Genomic DNA, 20299 nt, shown 5'->3' with positions numbered 1-20299 from the left:
GAACTGTTGGTTTCAGACCCAAGCCTAAAACACGATATCAGATCACTGATGTTTATTTGATTAAGAGAACGCTAATTTTTGTACTAAACGGGTCACAAGTGATATTCATTGATTTGAAAAGAAAACAACCGATCTCCGGTCAATGGACTTACCCAGGTTTCCATCATTTCATTTTCTGTAATAATGGGAATATTGTTCAATACCAGCGGAAACGTCAACGATATGATGACCACTTTAATTTAGTAAGAATAAGTCTTTTCATTGATACTAGACCGGTATACCACTAACATCAATACTAACAAATACTAGATTTCTGAATAAATTAGATAATCATGATAATTAGATAATCCGTTCATTTAGATGATTTTATGGTGACCTTCTGTGGTGTAACTTACCTTGACATTGATATCATCTCAATCTATACAGTCACAACTTTACGGTGAATAGCGACAAAACATTACCTCACCAGTAATTGGCGCTCAAGGCGGCTTCTACTTGTAACAACCTGGGGGACTTCGTTGTTGTCAGGTTGTGGCAAAAACATTCAATTAATTGTTAGTCTTTCTGCATGAATTCAAATATCGTACCTGGCTGGGTTTATAGGCATTCTCATAATTATTTTGGATGAATTTCATATCGGAGTAAATTAATTTGTTTATAAATTCATCTGTGAAGGAAAATGTTTGATATACTGTAAACGAGTCTATGGATTAAAATAAGATGCTTCCGTTGTGCTGGAGAGTTCCCCAGTTATGGCTTCATGCCTACAGCTGCTCATCTGAAAGGCATTCTCCAAAGCAGCGATAATATTCAAGCATATTATCTCTGCCAGTATTAGCTTCAGAAAAATATCCACTCAGTCAAAAAATGACACGTTCGCATTGTCTGATGATCGTCGCCAAGTTGAAGAAATCGTGCTCCAAAATTTCGGCATGGCTTTTTTACGGGGTCACCCCATTTGCGTCCCTGGTTTTGTGTGCTTCGGGTTCTATACGGTTATGGTTAAATGGTTTTGTGGATGTATCACAAACTTTGGCAGTTATCTGTTCAAATATTACCAGTCATGTGCTCTAAAATCAGAGATAATGGCAACCACCAAAGGAAGAAAGACTACATTGAATTGTATCAATGAATCACGACAAGGTTTTTTATCCTTCTCAATCTCTACAGCATTTGATACATATCAGCTCAAGGATGTGTAAAAATTCAAGTAGAAAAATATTACAATATATACTACGTTATCCTTCGGAGTTATTTGAAATAAGATTTTTGAAATAACTCCCAAGGATAACGCCTCATTGTCGGACTTATGGTACTTCGGACTTCTGATAACTTTCTCTGAACTTCGGACTTGTGGGGGTCGCGGGATTGTGGTACATTTTTAAAATGATTTTTCCATTGTCGGACGTATGGGATGTCGGACTTACGGGGGACACCGTGTACTATGATGTCTTGATGGACGATCGGTAATTCATACCTGCATCAAGTTTAAAAAGCTTGGCCAGATGGAGATCCGCTACACTGTACATCGAGCCTGACTGCGGCCTCGAAAAAGGCCAGGAATTTCAGCCATACGCAATTTAGCAGTGAGCCTACTGGGCAGCTTCTGCGCAGACAGAGGCTCCAGCCCTGTAATGTGTTTACCATTGTAACGCCCGTGCGTGGAGCAGTTTTTTCAGGATAGGCCAGTCCATCACAGCGCTATTTTTAGAAATGGTCAGATGTTCACAAGATGCACGTCCTATCTTATTTTCGAATCGGTCTACCACTGTGCGGCTGGCGATTTGTGATGTTAGACGTTACGTGGAAATAATTTATGTGATAGCATGGTTTGCTTTCGGCCTGGCGATTCGAGGCCAATTTGACTAAGTCTCCACTGTCAATATAAATGCAATTCTTGGTGCTTCAAACACACGCTAGACAGCACCACTGGCGTATAGTGCAAATTTCTGCGTGACCACCCGCGACTCTCGTCTCGCTCGTTCACTGTCAGCACGTGGTGGTTGCGTCTTCCTTAGTGCACATCGACGAAGTAATTCACGCTAACTTATTAAAGCCTTATAACTTATAAAAGTTACAAGTTGTGGATATCAAACAATCAAATTTACTTTTTTCGTGGATAAAGGATTTTTCTGAGACTGGTTATTGGATTATGATATTAGTGTGTGGAGTTACATGTAGGCCTATTTAATTCTGGAAATAATCGATAAAGCGATAAGGATTACTTCGATCTCTTTCAGGAGAGATTATTCCTCATTGATTTGCCAGAAAGGTAAGTTGGCAAAAATAGCGACCCACTCATGATCACTTCATCTCTGTTATGGTTTTGGTAAATTGGCAATAATGTAAGTTCTCGCGATTTTCAATCTCCACCTCTCGATATGTTGTACATGACGTATACCTGTAGGCACATCCAGAATCTCAGAATGGTTCTTTTATAGCGCATACAGCGCACTCCTCCAAGGAAATGACTTTAGTAGTCATGAAAGACGTGCAACGATACTGCAAAAACGTGACTGTTTTTGAAAAGATAAGCATTATCCAATACGTTTTACAGATAAACGTCATTAAGAATTCTCAAGCGCTCTAGTAGATTCATTTTCCATCCTTATCCAGACACCTTTCCTTAAAAAACCAAGAGGGTTGATGAATATAATATCAAATATAAATTTCAGCATTGCTGCAGAGTAGAAAGATAAACAAATACTATAAATACCAAGTTTCAGCAAATTCGTATGCATGATAACTGCACAGTGGCATTGGGTCATTACGTTTACTTGCGCTTGCCGGCCGTTTTCGCCAATCGACCACTAAAGAAAGACGTTTCGTGGGGGTCGGTGTTATCAAAATTATTTACCCAGAGATGACCTTTTGATAAGACTGCAGAGAACAATAAGCGGAATTGAGGCTCAGGTGTGTTTCGAACTTATTTTACAATATACGCCTGCATTGGGCAATATGTCTGAATTCATTTAACTGCGAGGTTAGGCACAAAATAACATTAATGAAGTACAGTCTAAGGGGTCGTCATGAGTTTTGAAGGAGAGGCTACACTGTCTAATTGCCTTGTCATGCAGCCGAGATATAGCTATGACACGGGAGGTAGACGGAACGAGAACCCACCGTTATGCACCACAACTCATCAGGATGAAGTGAAACGAAAAACTCCATCATTGCTAGCCATTGATTATTTTGTAGCCCGCCGGAAAATCATGAATAATAAGCGACATTTCCTTGTTTAGACAGAGCATCCCTTTTTTGATTGGTATCTCCGATCAAGGAGATATAGAATCATGTGAATGGTATCTCGCAACTCAGTAAATGGATTGTAACTGATCTTTAGAAGAAGTGATAAAACCAACATATAAAATCATGGGGTTTACTCAACTTGTAGAGTGTAAGCAACAACTGTGCAATCCTCGAATACCAGAGTCAGTCGTAGGCTCCTCCCCTCGCACACTGATAGTGACGTGGGTTGCACTGGAGTTCAGGAGGCTTCTGTGAGTTCAGGGCCGGAGATGCGAACATTCCTTATTTCCTCAGGATGGTCGCCTCCCTGACTTCCTGGTTTATATCGATAACCCAACTAATCAGAATATCCTCCTACACTACAGATAAAGCAGTTAAGACGAATACGCTAGTACATCATCTAAAGCTTGTAATTATATTGATTTCTAGTATTGATTCGTTATGCTTCGATTGGTTTTTGCATTGATGATGTTGGATCTATTAGCAGGCGCCAGCTGGGTGTTGGGATGGTGTAGGCTATGTTTGTTTCCGTTAATTTGCCGGGAACTCCACGAGTCCACAACTTGATATTTAAACCAGACATGGTCATTATGTTCTAAACTGTTGACAGCAATTCGATGAAAATTTCATGATATCGCCAATATCGTCTCAGACTTATTTTTTTTGGAAAAGGACAGTGTCATCAGGGTCATGTACTAGTTGCACCTGAATGAACCTCATTCCATTGATTTTGAGAATAACAAAAGCATTTATCTCTTACAAAAAACCCGGCTATACTCAGCAATTTCATATAATAAGATAAAATTACCTGTCTCAGTAGCATCTGATAACAAACTACATTAAGCATACAGTGTATTTTCGAATATTGATGTAGCCCGAAGTTAATGGTATTTCAGGGTAACTGAAGCACGTTAAGTGTTATTAAATACGATGAAAGACATGCATTTGTGGGCGAAGTTACCTTTTGAACGCTGCAATGCCAGCTGTATCATGCAAGCTCCTACAACCTGCAAAACACCAAAACTAATCAAATTGTTTGTGCTACGAGAATCATAAAAAGTTCAATTGTGACAAATATCAGCGCCGCAGGGTTTCTCATTTCATTGTCAATGAATTCGCGTACATAATCCAAATTGCGATTGAATTTTCCCAAAGGAATGTTACGTTCGATATTCTAGGCAGGTACGCGAGTGATTATCTTTCATGACTTAAAGGTTGCAAGCGATGTATGATTCATTCCAACAGCGTATACTGTAAAATCGTCTTTGCTCGTCCATAGGGAAAAAGCCCAGAAATAGCTAGACCGCCCCGATGGCATCTTTTCCAACTGCCACAGTTGCATGATAGCCCTATCGAAGATGTCTCGCGATTCTCATCCTCAAAAACCAGAGTTAGTTGTATCCTCCCACCTTGGCACACGTGACTCACATGAAAGCTTGGTCGTTGGTGCCGAGTGTTGGCCTAAAGTTCAGGATGGGCGATTCATGACTCTGAGAGAGCTGCTGTTCCACATGGTTCGGTACTGCTGCCTTATGGCCCTGTCACACTATTGCGTATGTGAGGAACGTATGAGTTGCGTATGAAAATTCATAAAATAACTTCCATACGCACAAAAAAGCCCTCGAAAATACAGAATTGTGCGTATACTTACCGTATTTAACCTATGAGTAGCGTATGAGTAGCGTATGGCCAGCGTATGGCCAACGTATGATCAGCGAATGTCAGCGTATGACAGCGTATGACCAGCGTGTGTCAGCGTATGTCCAGCGTATGACCGTCGTATGGCCAGCGTAGTCTGTGTATGGCCAGCGTATGAGTAGCATATGACCAGCGCATGACCAGCGTACCGCTATCATGTGACAAAGTGCCCATATAAACGGCAGCCTTTCCACATTGAAGCATTATTGCAGTAGACGTCAAACTGTCAACATGCCTCCCAAGAAGAAGACATCGTCTACCCGAGGCCGAGGAAAAGGCAAGAACACCCCATCATCATCCTGGAAGTCATTGGGTGAAGGATCTGGGGCAGGGAATCCGATGGTACCGTCTTCAGCAAATTCCTTGATTTCAGAGTTATTGTAGATCTGTGCGTCTGATGCTGATCCTGTACCACCGAGGTCTGCCCAGATGAACTTGTACTCCGCGTCTACAAGGGCCATGAGTACAACAGAGTAAAATCCCTTGTTAAGTATTGGGAACCACTCTTTGGAGGACACTTGCAGGCAATGTGCTTCCCATCTAGTTCACCACATGTATGGGGGAAGTTCCACTTCTGATGGAACTTGTCAGATATGGCACGCCACCCCTCAGGAGTGGTGGGACAGGTCATCATCTCGGGCATGTACTCATCGATGATGGCTTGGCAGACCTCTCTGACGACGAGTGACTGGGTGTTGTGGGGTACCCTCCATCCGCACTTCATGGTTGAATACGTGCTCCCAGAGGCAAGGTGACGCAAAGTCAGTGCGAGCTTCAGGCCAGGCTCAAGGGGCTCCCTGTACCAGGTGTGTTGTTTGGTGATCCTGGGCCCCACTCTGGCTAGCAGCTCATCGAACATATCGGGGGGCATCCGCATGAAGTTCTTGAAGGATCTTTGGTCCTCGTTTCGGACCTCCACCAGAAGCTGGCCATAGAGGCCAAACTGCCGTCGCCTGCCGATACATGGTCTCACCCAGACTTCACGTCTTCTTCTTTTTCTCTTCCTTATTTTTATTCTTAAATATCGGATGTGGTGAACAGCCAAATCGATCAGATCATACTGATGTTGAAGAAGAGCTACCTCCATCCTCTCTCGTCGGAGGTCCACGAAGAACTAAATAAGATCTCACAATGGGAGCCTATAAATTCATTTTCTCAAAACGCTGGCAATACGCTGGGGATACGCTGGCCATACGCCAATCATACGCTAATTGTACGTTAAATACGTTACTCAATCGTCAGGCGTACGCCAAGATGTCTATATACGTTGCAGATACGTCACACATTCGTTGGATGTACGTTACTCATGCGCTGTCAATACGTTAGCTGTACGGTACACCTTCATGCCAACGTATGTCTAGCGTATGACCAACGTACTCGACCTATGAGTAACGTACCTCTAGCATAACTCTCGCGTATTCAGATCGTATGCGTAGCGTATAAACCGTACGTCCGAATACGCACAACAGTTTTAAGCATGCTTAAAAATAATTGTCTGCCTCGTCGTATGCCAGCGTAAGCAACCGTATGCGACCGTGCTTGCAACGTATACAACCTATGCCTAACGTACCCCTAGCGTATTTCAGCGTATGAGTTATATTTTTCATACGCTGGCGTACGCTAGTACGATACGCAATAGGGCCATTACCAAACTACTCATCTTGTGGCAGCCGGGCTTAACGGATAACGCATGGGTATAAGGTAAGTGGTATAATTAATTACAGCCCCGGTTCAATTGTAGCCTCGCTATCCCTTATTGGACCTAACAACCATGTCAACCATTCCAAGAAATCCTACCTCCGCAAACCGAGCCGAGCTCCGAAATGCCCTCAAGAAATGTGGTGCTGATTTTTCAGGGCGACACGCCGCAACCCCCACAAATTGATCCGAGGGTTCGGGTTCGCCGCAAACATGACTTTGGGTAACTAGTTTATAGATTTTAGTTTAAATTACCATGGAAACAATTAAATCTCATTAACTTTCCGGTACGAAACCAATTTTCATGATATTAGTCCTATAATCGATGCAGAAACATGAGAAAGATGCCGTTCCTCGGACGAGAGTTATTTTTTGCTGATTGTCAGAAATGAATTTGGGAAGTAAATCCTGGATTTATCTGGTAAATAAGATATGTGATGAAACGAATTTGTGATTTTGCGTGTGTTTAAAAAGCATGTCATTCTTTGGTTTTTGCATTTATTATGGTATATATCGGAGGCTTATTGGGAAATACATTTTTGCTGACTTCAACAGTGTATTCACTGCTGGACTTTTATATCCTGTCTCTGTAGGGTGCAGGTCATAGAATAGTCTGTCACGCGCAGACTCATTGTCTGCCTCGGGATTGGCCAATAGTTACTACACATTGGCCACCTATCGGGAGCTAATACGTAGGGACAACTTATATTACAGAGTATGGTCGTCGATTTTTTATAATGAAGTATTTCATTGAATTTAAACTGCAAGTGCAAAACGACGATCAAATTCGTGTAATTTATGAATTAAACAGACAACTTATATGAAAACTAACGGTTAGCAATTTTACGGCGTCGTATAGAACATTTACAACGTATCAGTTTATTCCGAAGCGAAGATCGTGCCACGACACAATCCTGTCGCGGAATACACAAATGAAATCGTTTAGAATTTGGCACCGGTAGCGGCCGCTTTCAGCGCCACCCGTGGTGCCTAATGGTATTAGGCTAGTCATATAGGTGTAGCTGGGATAGAAGGAGACAATTTTGCTTGAGAGAGAGCGTTTTCCAAAATTTAAAATGATTTTCGCGGTCAGTTTTCGGCACTGGGGATTCGCACGATCGAAGTTGATTTCTTAAGAGCGTCTCGTTGTTCGCACTCCCGATCCCCGGCCCCCTGTCTACGCCAACAGGCGTAACAAATTCCAAGACAAATCCATTTTACTGTACTTCAGCTCAGTGAAAAGGTTTCCCAACGCGAATAAGTTTCCCAACGCGAAGCGAAGTTCCGTGTTGAAATTGCTAAACCTTTAAAAAGACTGTTTGAATTGCTTGGGGAATAAAAGCATTCACGTTATCAAATTATTCCATGACTTCAGGGAAAGTCCCCGCCGCCAAAGATGGAAGTTTCCTGTCTTCGACTCAGCCACGGCCCTCGTGTAAAGCATTGGATGTTCTTGTCGTTATCATAACTTTTCATGATATATGGAACGCTGATTCAGACTTTTTAAAAGTCACCTAGGTTATTTATTCCGTGAAGCTTGTCCCCGAACTAGAGATGAGTTGAAAATAGTGTTAATAGACGTTTTATCAAATTTGAGATGGATGGATAGCGCGAATACGTTGCACTACATGCAGAGAAAGTAACTTGCAATATGTTAACCGCTATAATTCGCACGCTATATGTAGTTAGCTACATTGTATACTGGCACGGTATACGGTACATTTATGCTGTAGCACAGAGGTGAGGCCAGTGATTGAATGGAGTTGAGACATTTATCGTCCGAATAATTTATATACTGATGTATGGACGTAATCACTCGAAGTGTACCCACGGGCAGAGAATGCCTCGCTTTCGAGTTGTGCACTAGGAGTATTGGGTATATTCAGTAGAAGATCCAAATGCACATCGTGAACATTTCCGAGTGATTGGCTTCGTCCTTACTCGTGATTATATTTTACCCGTAAGTTTCAAGTAGGCCATACAAGTAAAATATTAAGTGCCGTGCTCGTTTTGGGGAAGGTATCGGGACTTATGTGCGAATCCTCCGCCACAAGCCAAACTGTCTAGTCGATCTGTTTCTAATTCGTCTTCCCCAAGCTCACTGCAGCTGTAGATTGACGACGACCATATTGAAAGCTCCTTACTCAACCCTACCAAATTTAAACTTCTTCGATCTCCCAGTTGATATATTTAAACTTGGGGCCTATTTTGGTGCCAACGAACCACCACGAATGGAGACTCAGTCAAAAAAACTTTAGGACCTTTGTCGGATAGATCAGGAAAAAATTAGAGAAACCGTTAAGGAATCGGAACAATCCTCCTACTAGTGATACTGCGTTCTTCGGAAGGATGGCAAAACCTGCCTATTGGAAATCCACCGCCCCCATCACTGTGATTGCAGAATTGGGATATGAATAGCGCTGAGCTAACAGACAGCGCACCTCTTGATGAATTCAGTCGTCTACAAGGTAGATTAATAATTAACGTATCTGGCGAATGGTTGTTAACAGCTACAGGGCGGAGGACAAGGAATCTTTAATCCAAATACTGCCTTGTGACACATCGCCATGACAAGACTCGAGGGGTTGGAAGGGGGGGGGGGTCGGAGACTTTCGATTATAGTAGCGTAAACATAAATCTGTGATTAATAACCTGACAGGGAGGACATTGGTCAAGGTCCAATTATGACTTTTGATAAAGCTACGTACAACCCATCGATCCGGGCGTCCAGATATTTCGGTCCTAATCAACTTCATTAAGCAAGCCACCCGTAAATGTCTTCTTCTCCAGTCGTGACACGTATCGCGCTCATTATCACCGGAGGAGATAGCTTGATGATATATTCATGAGAATCCATCGGATTATTCATCTTGTAGACAAATATGACCCCTTTATTGATACAACAATAACCATACTAGGATTGAAGTCTATAGAAGATGTTTTACGAGTGTCTCCACGTACTTAATAAACTAGTCTGCCGCAAAATTAATATCCGCCATAAAAATGAAGAAAACATACCATTGGTTAACGGAGTTGTTACGTCGAGATTTTACGGGAGGTTTTTGCGGGAGATATTTTTTGTGGGGGGTTTATGCGGCAGGTACAGTATTCTATCGGCCGTATGTTTCTGATTTATGTCGCCCACTGCCTATAGTACTCGCAACCCTTAAAGGAAGAAGGACGAAGGTCTGTAGTGTCCTCCTGTGTAAACGTCTGTCTGCAACTTACAGCTTTACATGCTGGCACAAGGGCCGTCGACAAAGCATCGCCATTTCTGCCTGTCATTCCAAGCTTATCCTCTTTCTTCAAGCAGTAGCCCATTGATATTTCTCGCATCTGCTAAAATGTCTCGCTGCCAGGTGCTATTCGCCTTTCCCCTGTTTCTTGTCCCTTGAGGGTTCAAGGTCAAGGCTTGTGAAGTGACACTTGCGATAATTATGTTTCCTCAAAGTGTGGCCGATCTACATGTACTTCCATTTTCGTGTGCAGATCTCCTGCTCAATTGGGACTTGCTGAGCTCTCTCCCTCGATCACTTCCTGATTTGAACAAGCGGCTTTCTAGTAGTCGATGGTGATGAGCATAGGCGAGTTCCATTCTATGGACTGTTCCACCATGATGCGGACCGGAGAGAAGAGATATGGTCTGTGCATGAACGATCTTTCTGGAAGCCTGCCTACTGGTCTCGTAGCTTTTTGTTTACTGCTTCCTTAAATCTCTAGGATATTTTTGACGTGGCAATGCGATGAGATGCGACCAGCTTAATTGGCTTGTGTGACCGTTGTGAAGGCTCAAAAGTCTTCGCTTGATCTCTTAAACCGTGTGAGGTGTTGGAACTGACTTCAAGACGCAGTGGTTGACGCGATGCTGGGCCCCTTTATGACGTCATGGCTTTGAGACGGACATGACGTCATGCTCCTAGGGAGCATGGCGGCAAAGTTGCGCGGAATGGCGGGGAGGCGCGCCATGTGGGTTATGCCAGGGGTGGTGTGAACGGTTTCGCAGGAGTTGCTCATCAGACACTTATAAAGGCGATATTGATCAAGATGGGTTGGCCCTGCAGAGGCGGGCCGTGTACTGTTGATAGAAAAATGTTCCTATCCTAGATGTGCGGCTGTGGGGAGTAAAAGGCCGCATATCCAGTTGACCTGTAAGTATTTTACACGTCGGACAGTCTGGGACCGGAATGGTCCCGATATTAGTTCCAGGGGTCAATAGCTTGACGGATAGCCTGTCCTGAGTTGATAGGATGTGACATGGAGTGTGTCGGGATACGGTTTAAGTAATGCTGCCCCTGTCTTTGGAGTAAGACTGGGGGAACCCTGTAGAGTGCACATAGGGAAAAGTTGTTAAAAGACGTGGCAATGTATGTGTACAGTACATACTAGTCTAGGACATTGAGTCCCAGCGGAGCTACAGTGCGCAATCTATGGATCCATCTGATTTCGATGGTGTCCCTGAGTACAGCACTTTGGGGCGATTCTGGGTGGGCGTGGATGAAGGACAGGATTGATATGGACACATCATCAATGCCTGCGTGGTTATGGCTGGTGAAGTGCCGGCCGATGGTGTCATCTTTGTTGCCCTTGGAGATATTGTAAAAGTGTTTTACAAATCTGTCCATGGGGCGGAGCTTGGTTTGACCAACGTAACGTTGGTTGCATCTTTTGCATGTGATGCAGTAAATGAGGTTACTGCTTTTGCATGTGATGTGCTTCATGGCCGTGTATGAGCGCGTGGTAGTTGTGCTGCCGATCCTTCCCGTCAGGTTGAGTTTAGGGCAGTAACGACAAGAGGTGTTGGCTCTTGGGCACGCGTTGCGGGAACCCGGAGGCAAACGGGTTGAGCCGGCAGTGGGGATTGTAGGTCCCCCTGATTGTGTTGCGGTGTCGGTGAATTTGGCTCTGACCAGAAGATCCCGGAGATTGGGAGGTTTTCTGTGGCCAAATGTGATGCGAGAGTCATGTAGCTGACGCGTTGCAATGGATTTCAGGAGCACGGGCCAGTTGTGGCTAACAATGCGCTGTAATGCTTGGAAGCCCGGGATAAAGGTCGATATAAGGAAGAAATTGTCCTCAATCGTCCCTGGTTGATCGTCCGTGTCCAGTGGGGCCTCATCTCTGAGGAGATCAGATCTAGAGGTGCGGTAGGCCCGGATGAGGGCTGTCTCTACACGTGATGAAGGGTAGCCACGTCGCATGAAGTGGCGGCCGATCATGACGGCATTTTCCTCAAAATCTGTGTCCAGGCTACAGATCCGGCGGATCCTGAGAAATTGACTGTAGGGTGTGCTTTTGAGGCAATGTCTCGGGTGTGCTGAGGAGAACAGCAGGTAGTTGTGCGCGTCAGTAGGTTTGCAGTATAGGGACGTAATGATATTACGGTCTTCATTGATGCTGACTACTGTGTCTAGAAAATTCACAAACTGGCTGGAGATTTCCGCCGTGAATTTGATCGTCGGGTGGCAATCATTCAGTGAGATGTTGGATGAAGAGATCCAATTCTTTTAAATCTCTAGGATAATCCGGTTTCCCTGGCACCGACAGTAACGTCTGACAGTATTTCCCATACTAAGTATTTCAACGTTTCCCTATTATTAACCCACTATATTAGTGTATAACGGATAACGATCACCAGCGGAACTAAACCATTCTAGGCTTGGTCTTTTGTAGGGGAAACACCTCGTACATGTACTTCAATCTAACTCTTCTTTTAAATTTAGTTTTGGAAGAAGGTGATGAAAATGTTCCCAAAAATTGTCATAAAGTACGATTACATGCTTCGTTCGTCATCGTCCCGAGCTCTTCGTAAGGCTTGCGAAACCTGTCTATTTGCACCAAGTTGACAAGCTGATTTGATGAGCCACATTCAAAGTTATTCCTTGGACCGCAACCAAACAAGAGTCTTCTATAGTAAATAACGCGATGAATTGCCATAGCCGGGTGGCGGGTTGACAGTTGGCGGTTAGATGAAAGTCAAGATGGGTAATCCCTGGACCCCTTCAATCCCCGCACTCTTGGTATTCTGTTATAACAAGTAATTGCTAGACGAGATGATGCCGGGTCTAATTAACGGTATTTACTGGTTGAAGTAGAAGGACCACAAATTGGTGCAAGCCGGATTTCTTTCAGCATGTCTAAATCCCTGGAAATGTTGATCATCTCACCAAAGAGACGTTGGAACACCACTGGCCTTGTATGCATTCTCCTGTTCTGAGCAAAGTTTGCTGTAACGCTACATAATACTGTCAGTTTCCAATATGATTAAACTTCAAAGCAGCTACAGTATAGTGGTTTGCATCATACACGCAGACCATCTGTCGCCTAAGAACATTCTATCTAACGAGAAAGCGCCTCATCGATCAATTGAGAATTTGGAGGCAACTTGGATAAAAAATAATTCTAATACCCTTAAAAACCGTCATATATTTTCATATGATTCCTGGCCCCTATAGATTAATGTACATGTAGCAAACAACCCATGGTATTTATACAATTGCCGTGGCCATTTTTGTTGTATGTACATTACACTGATTTCAGTGTGTTCTCAATTCTTGTATAAATTGTTGCTTTCTATTTCAGGGTTCATCTGGTCCTCATGGTTACATAAAGTAGGTATAACACTTATACTGCTGCAATCGCACAACTAGATTTTTATGATTATTACTATTCACCTAAGTGTGTATAATTATCTTAGTGTTACTCTAAGGTATCATATTGGGTATGTACAGTCGGCGTAATGCACTTTTCGACTGAAAAATTCTCGGTTGATGACCAAAGAGAGATTAATGCTTTAATTCAGGGCCACAATTATCACGGTGGCTAAAGGTATTGGTTTGCCCAAGAAAAATACGTGCTACCTAAGAAGGAAATGACGACACAAAAGAAACATACAAAAGATTAGTTCATTTTAAGGGGCGTAAGGCCTGCATTTATTATTTTCATCCGATTGTACCCCGCCAACACTGTAATGGGAGGGCCTTGTTTCTATTGTGTCGTATATCAAACATTGTAATCGATAATCGCAGTAAGGATTTTGCCCTTTTCTACTTGTATCTGCCATAATGTTGATTTTTGTCGAAAGACTCTGATTTCAGGATTTCGACTCGGACTAAAAGATTCAAGAAAGGATCAAAAATAAAAAGTATCATATCATTATAGAAGGATAGTCCATATTGCCGTGTAATTTTTAAGACTAAGTCTGATTTTCTTATTGCACTTAAATTTATCAGAATTTTGCGCCACCTTGCATTGCATGCACTCCTACAGTAATACATGCGAAGAGAATGTTCGTGGGTAGATTATGCACTGTCCGTTATCTTCGTCATTTCTAATTAGTGACATGGCGATTCCATTGCTTTTCTTTACATTCGCTATTAGTTCTGTTGATGAGATGCCGATATGCACGACCAGCTTATTGTTCTTCATGCAGGCAATTAGCTGCGATGTTCACCTGCTGAGCGAAAGGAGAGAACGATGTTCCATGCATTGCTACAGTCGTTTTATGCGGAGTATATGTTGCATCCTGCCATAACCAGTGATTTTCAATATTCTCCGCCTGTCGATACGAAAGAGTAATGAAACGGCCAGGGGCCATTGTGCTCACCGTATAGATATTTGGTGCTTTGGAATTCATCCAAATTAAGAAACATTGAACATGTATAGTATATAGGTCAAACCAAAGTCGGTATGACATGTGATGTATCGTTGCTAAGAATATCATCAAAAACAAGTCACTAATAAACGAGATATTGCACTTTTTACCTATTTTAGTTTTGGCCTCCTGGTGGTCGAGTTGAGTACCAGATCAGATCGAAATTCCGTGTCCGAGGTTACATGACGTAGGGAGTCATGTGTAAAAAATTTCAAGTTCAAAGCTTTAGTGGTTAAGAAACGTGCCATAGTTACAATCAAACGACCAATTTACGCCATTTGACCTCTGTGACCTTGAAAAGCAGGTCAGATCAAAAACTCATATGATATGTGATGTATCCTTGCTAGGAGAACCTACCATAAAAATGTTATTGAAAACGAATCACTAAAAATAAGCAAGATATTGCACTTCTTACTTTTTCCATTATGGCCCCCTGGTGGCCGAATAAAGAATCAGATCGGGCCAAAATTCGGCATCAAAGGTTATCTGATGTAGGGGGTTATATGCACCAAGTTTCAAGTTCATAGCTTTACTGGTTAAGAAATGTGCCATAGTTTACACTCTAACGGCCAATTTACGCCATATGACCTCTGTGACCTTGAAAAGTAGGTCAAATTGAAAACCCGTAAGGTATGTGATGTATTCTTCCTAAGAGTACCTACCATAAAAATCTTATCGAAAACAAGTCACTTATAAGCGAGATATCAGACTTTTTAGATTTCCACTTTTGGCCCCCTGGTGGCAAAGTTGAGAATCAGATCAAACTGAAATTCAGCACCAAAGGCTATGTGATGTAGGGGGTTATATGTACCAAGTTTCAAGTTCATAGCTTTACTGGTTAAGAAATGTGCCATAGTTTACACTCTAACGGCCAATTTACGCCATATGACCTCTGTGACCTTGAAAAGTAGGTCAAATTGAAAACCCGTAAGGTATGTGATGTATTCTTCCTAAGAGTACCTACCATAAAAATCTTATCGAAAACAAGTCACTTATAAGCGAGATATCAGACTTTTTAGATTTCCACTTTTGGCCCCCTGGTGGCAAAGTTGAGAATCAGATCAAACTGAAATTCAGCACCAAAGGCTATGTGATGTAGGGGGTTATATGTACCAAGTTTCAAGTTCATAGCTTTAGTGGTTAAGAAACGTGCCATAGTTTACACTCTAATGACCAATTTACGCCATATGACCTCTGTGACCTTGAAAAGTAGGTCAAATTAAAAACCCGTACGATATAAGATGTATATTTGCTATGAGTACCTACAACAAAAGTTTCATCGAAAACAAGTCACTAATAAGCGAGATATCACACTTTTTAGATATCGACATTTGGCCCCCTGGTGGCCAAACAGAGAATCAGATCGGACCGAAAATCAGTGTCAGAGGTCAGCTGACCTAGGGCATACTGTGTACAAAGTTTCAAATTCATAACCCTAGCAGTTAAGAAACGTGCCACTGTTAGGATACGACGACGACGACGACGACGACGGACACAGCGCTATCATATAGACTCCCCTTACGGTGAGCCAAAAAAGCCTGAATCTCAGGATGAGTCCGTTGAGGTGTTGGAAGAACCATGATTAAAGATGACGAAAGAAGCACTTTCCGATGGCTGCAGAATTGCCCCAAACATTTTCGTTGCTTGGGGTGTGCCTGAATCCTTGCATTTTCTATCTGTACTTGTTCATGAAAGAGACTTGATGGTGATATCATCACATTTTAAAACAGTTGATTTTCAGCTATGCGAAGAGAATGATGGTGCGCAGGTTTTATGCATGGTCTATTATCTATATCATTTCTAATGAGTGACGTAACTAATTCCATAGTGTAATCTTCACATTTGTCTGTCCGTCGCAGTTCCCCGTTATCCGTGTTTTCTACCAGAAATAGTTCCTTGTCCATGCAATCAGCTGCACGGACGGTTCCATACCGAATAAACTCTCTGGGGGCAGAGCCGGGACCACATTTCGTCCCAAAACCTCCATAACCTGCAGTAAAAACGCGTTTTTTAAACTTAGGTTTGGCAGTACCACCTGCTCCTCCCCCACTGTACGTCTCTACCAAATGGTGTTGAAAAAAAGGGCCAGCTGATTGCTCTTTATCACTTTGCGAACGGATAGTGTTTAAGTTCTACGCGAGTCTATATTCATCCATCATTTGTAATTGACAATCCATTAGCGAATTCCATATCTGCATTTTGCTCGCCAGCCCTATTGATTACTTGTCGATATAGGGCCGGCTTGTTCTTTATCCAAGTAACGCCATGCACCGGTTGGCGTTAAGCCGATGCATATTGAACACCTACTTAAAAGAAAGATTCCGCGATTGTTGGTTGTGAAAAGTTACGAGGTTTTCTTCTTCATGATAATACCGCGTATAGGGTCAGTACATGTACATGTACTTAATACACTCATCATATTTTTACTTTCCCTGTTGATAATTATAGTGTACACTTATTAAAAACACAACATTACATTCATAAAAGTTGTTTTGATTTCCTGTTGATATAGTAAATAATTCATTTACAGCAAAAGATTGCACTCATCAAATTCATTTTAGATTTCCAATAGCGTAATATTACCATTAGCGCTGTGATAGGATAATCCAGGCGCTCGACAAGACCTGGAAAATAATGATATCATCAAGGATATACCAGTATGATACTGAGTGTCCTCGGATTTTCCTAACGTTAATCAAACAGAGAATAATACTCTCATGAAATAAAGGTTTTGAGCTGACGTTTTTTTTCAGCCGACAGAAATATGCCGGCTATAGAGGTCTTTCGGTAAAAATAAAAAAAAAGTTGATGGTTTTTAGATTCTGAAAAACTCGAGGGTTTTTCGTTTCTTTTCGCTGAAAAACCTCTATGGGTGCATATGAATGTAGGCCGAAAAACCATTTAAGGTTTATCAAAAGCTCAAACCCCTTATTTCTATTAAGGGCGTTTGACGATAGTAATCATCATGATGAACCAGCACTATGCGCGCGTGGTTACACTTTCGACTGTTCACTTCGGCATGTATTAGCTAAGCTGCAGTGAACTTAATCTCTGCCCAGTTTTACAAATTAAAAGTGCTGTCATTTACTAATTGCTTTGATCCATTACACAGGGAATTTATTGCATGGACCGACTGCTTGTGAGTACGCACTATGAGGCACGTTCGTTTTTGGACTCACAGTTAAACCGGTAAGGCGCATTAGATTGTCATTAAGGAAAATCTATATGTAGCCCTTTCTGCAGTTTATTGTTTTGAGCCGGGTGAGAATGTAGACACAGCCTCCTGGTTCCATTAGCTCAGTCGCGGATAACACGATTTTTCAATCATACGTTAGGGATCCGGGATATGGCTTGTTAATGTCGGCTTGTGCTTTGATTGGGACCTGTTATATCTAAGGATGGATTGGGGCGGGGTAGGAATCAAGGATTACATGTTCATACTCATGACGCTAGATCGAGCGCGAGCAGAAATTGGGGTCAGCGCGCGGAGCTGTGAGTTTTGCATTTACCATTGTCTGGTCGCCAGCCGCGGTACTGGTTCGAAAAGATGCCAGAATTGTTGGTTAAACGGAATAGCTTTTCTTTCTGTGGGACTCTTCGGTTGCTTCACGATCTCCTTCATATATTGCAATACATGAACATACTATATTTAATGCAATGTTGCACTCTTCTGATCAGCCCAGAACAATTTCACGTGATGACTGAAGTAATCAAAGAGACATTGGTATAGACGATATGCTTTATGATTGTCAATAAATAGCAGTCGACGTTTATCAAGCCTCCGACCACTTGACTCAATTGGTATTCAACCTTTACTCCATGATCGACCGGCAGATTCGATTTGCTTAAACACCACTCTGGTTTCATTGATTTTCTTCAAGAACGAACCAAGTCAGATGGGTATCTTATTTCAGGCAAGACGAATTGTCTATTTACCAGCTGACTGCAGTACTGGTTCTGAAAGAGATTGGGATCAAGGGGCGCAACAGGCCAAGGGTTCTAGGTTATCAACTGCGGGTTGATTTGGTGGAAGTTGTGGATCTAGCATGAGGTAACTGGTGATAGGTTCAGACTCATTTTCGGTTAGTTTTAGCATTGGCAGTTTGACGGTAGTGTTTGAGGGAATGAATGGACTCACAGGTGCTTTGACGAACCCTATTCCATAGAAAATCGATTGTTTCATCCTCGCAGCAGCCAACCTTGTTCTACCTAATTCGACTACTTAATCAACATCTCAACTTTCGCTCTATTCGTCCTCTAAATTTGATTTGATTACAGTCCACTTGCGTTTCTTTGATTTCATGCAGGGTCATGATCGAAGGAGGATGGCATCACAGTAGGGACAAAAAAATATTGTCCACAACAGCGGTATAGGTTCTCGAGCGATGCCGAGATTAGGACTGTGCGACAGGATTCGGCATCGTCTGTGGTGTTTTTTGGATCAAGTTGTGGTTTTATCACGGGCAGGACTAAACTTGTTTCCGGTTCGTTACAGCATTATCAGTTTTTGGGAGTGGATATGATGAAACCTACTACTTACGAATCCTATTTACCATGTACCATTAAGAATCCGTAATTGCCTCATCGTCATAGCAGCCAACCTTTCAAACCACTTGATTTCGACCACTACTTTCAATTGTTCAATTGGTTTTCAACTATATGTTCGTCCGTTGGTAGATTAGAGACCACTTGGTTTTATCGGAGTTTCAAAGTGTTTGAAAGACCTGCTTTCATTGAATTTCTATAAAAACATGTAGATAAAATGGTTTCGTGTTACTATTAAGAGGATTCTTGGATCTATCAGGAAGCGCGACTGGGTGCTGTATTGCAAACTACGGGTTTTGGATATAGGTGTGGGACTTATAACACCATGAGCTGACTGATGATATATAGGATTTGATATTTTTCCGTTCGTTTAGCGTAATCGTTTTGTGCAAATGAGTAGACCCGAGATTTCTTTTCTCTTCTTACCTTAGAAAATATATGGCTTCATCATCGACGTAGCAGCCCATATTGTACTTCTTGATCCATTGGTATTCAACCGTTGCAACGTTCGACCGGCGGATTTGATTTGCTTGAACACCACTTCGGTCCCGTTGTTTCAGAGCGATCGAAGTATTAGTCACTAGAGTGGTATCATGTTAAAGACAAGAGGAATTGTCTACTACCCAGCTGCACCGATACAGGGCAGGTCAATCTAGATCGGTCCGGATCGACCTGAATCGGTCTGGTCCCGCGTAAACGGGCCTTATAGAGACAGCGAATATCGTGGTACCATTTTTTTGCTCTCTCTCTTCGTCGCCTAATCCACTGGTTCGGTAGTCGTTGATTTTTGTAATTGGGCAAACAGTTTGCCGCCCCTCAATATCGATTTGCTTGCCAGTGGGATTTCCTGTAAAATATTGTTTCTGATGCATGCCATTTTCTCGTCTCGGTCTTTGGACGCACCAGTCTCGTTACAACATGAAATTAATATCATGCACAATGCACTCCTTCTCAATAGTAATTTTTGTAGTAATTTATTCTGCGTTGCGGTCCAAACACGCGTCAATTCAGCCGTTTCTCCAAAACATGGTCGATATTTCAAATTGGTAAAAGATACACTGCTGGCGCAAGTGTTCGTGAACTAATGGATTTCTAAGTGTGGTGTTTTACAGTCAGCAGCTGTTCCGCGCGTGGGCTTGTGGTAATCAACGCGATGATGCGACCACTCGACCGTTGTTGCTGTATCAAAGTCCTAAAAGGAGTAGTTCTGCCGCCAGTCAGTAAAGGTTATGAATTCCCGATAACACTAACTTCATAACACTAACCCAGCGCCTTTAGGAAACTGCCACCTCAATTCATTGCTACTATCCTGGTGACTACACACAGAAAATGAACAATTTTAATTATTGATAACTCCAATAAAAATGGCCAGGGCCATTGTGCTCACCTCATGTGGAGGAAAGATGGATAAAGAGCATGGTATTGTGTCATGTAGTGTTAGGTTTGATGTAGGTCCAA

At 42.5% G+C, this 20299-nt stretch overlaps 1 long non-coding RNA gene across 1 annotated transcript in view; it reads left to right on the top strand.

Annotated features, from left to right (window-relative positions):
• Positions 1 to 2074: 2074 nt before the first annotated feature.
• Positions 2075 to 20299, top strand: part of LOC135489442 (uncharacterized) — a 72467-nt gene continuing 54242 nt past the window's right edge. Inside the window, exons 1-2 of the long non-coding RNA XR_010447159.1 lie at positions 2075 to 2272; positions 13225 to 13253. This is a non-coding gene — a long non-coding RNA (uncharacterized LOC135489442). The remainder of the gene's footprint in view (positions 2273 to 13224; positions 13254 to 20299) is intronic.

This window comes from Lineus longissimus, chromosome 6 (assembly GCF_910592395.1).
Source record: "Lineus longissimus chromosome 6, tnLinLong1.2, whole genome shotgun sequence".
Classification (NCBI taxonomy): Eukaryota; Metazoa; Nemertea; class Pilidiophora; order Heteronemertea; family Lineidae; genus Lineus; species Lineus longissimus.
Note: the sequence above shows the minus strand (reverse complement) of the source record. Positions and strands in the feature narration are given on the sequence as shown.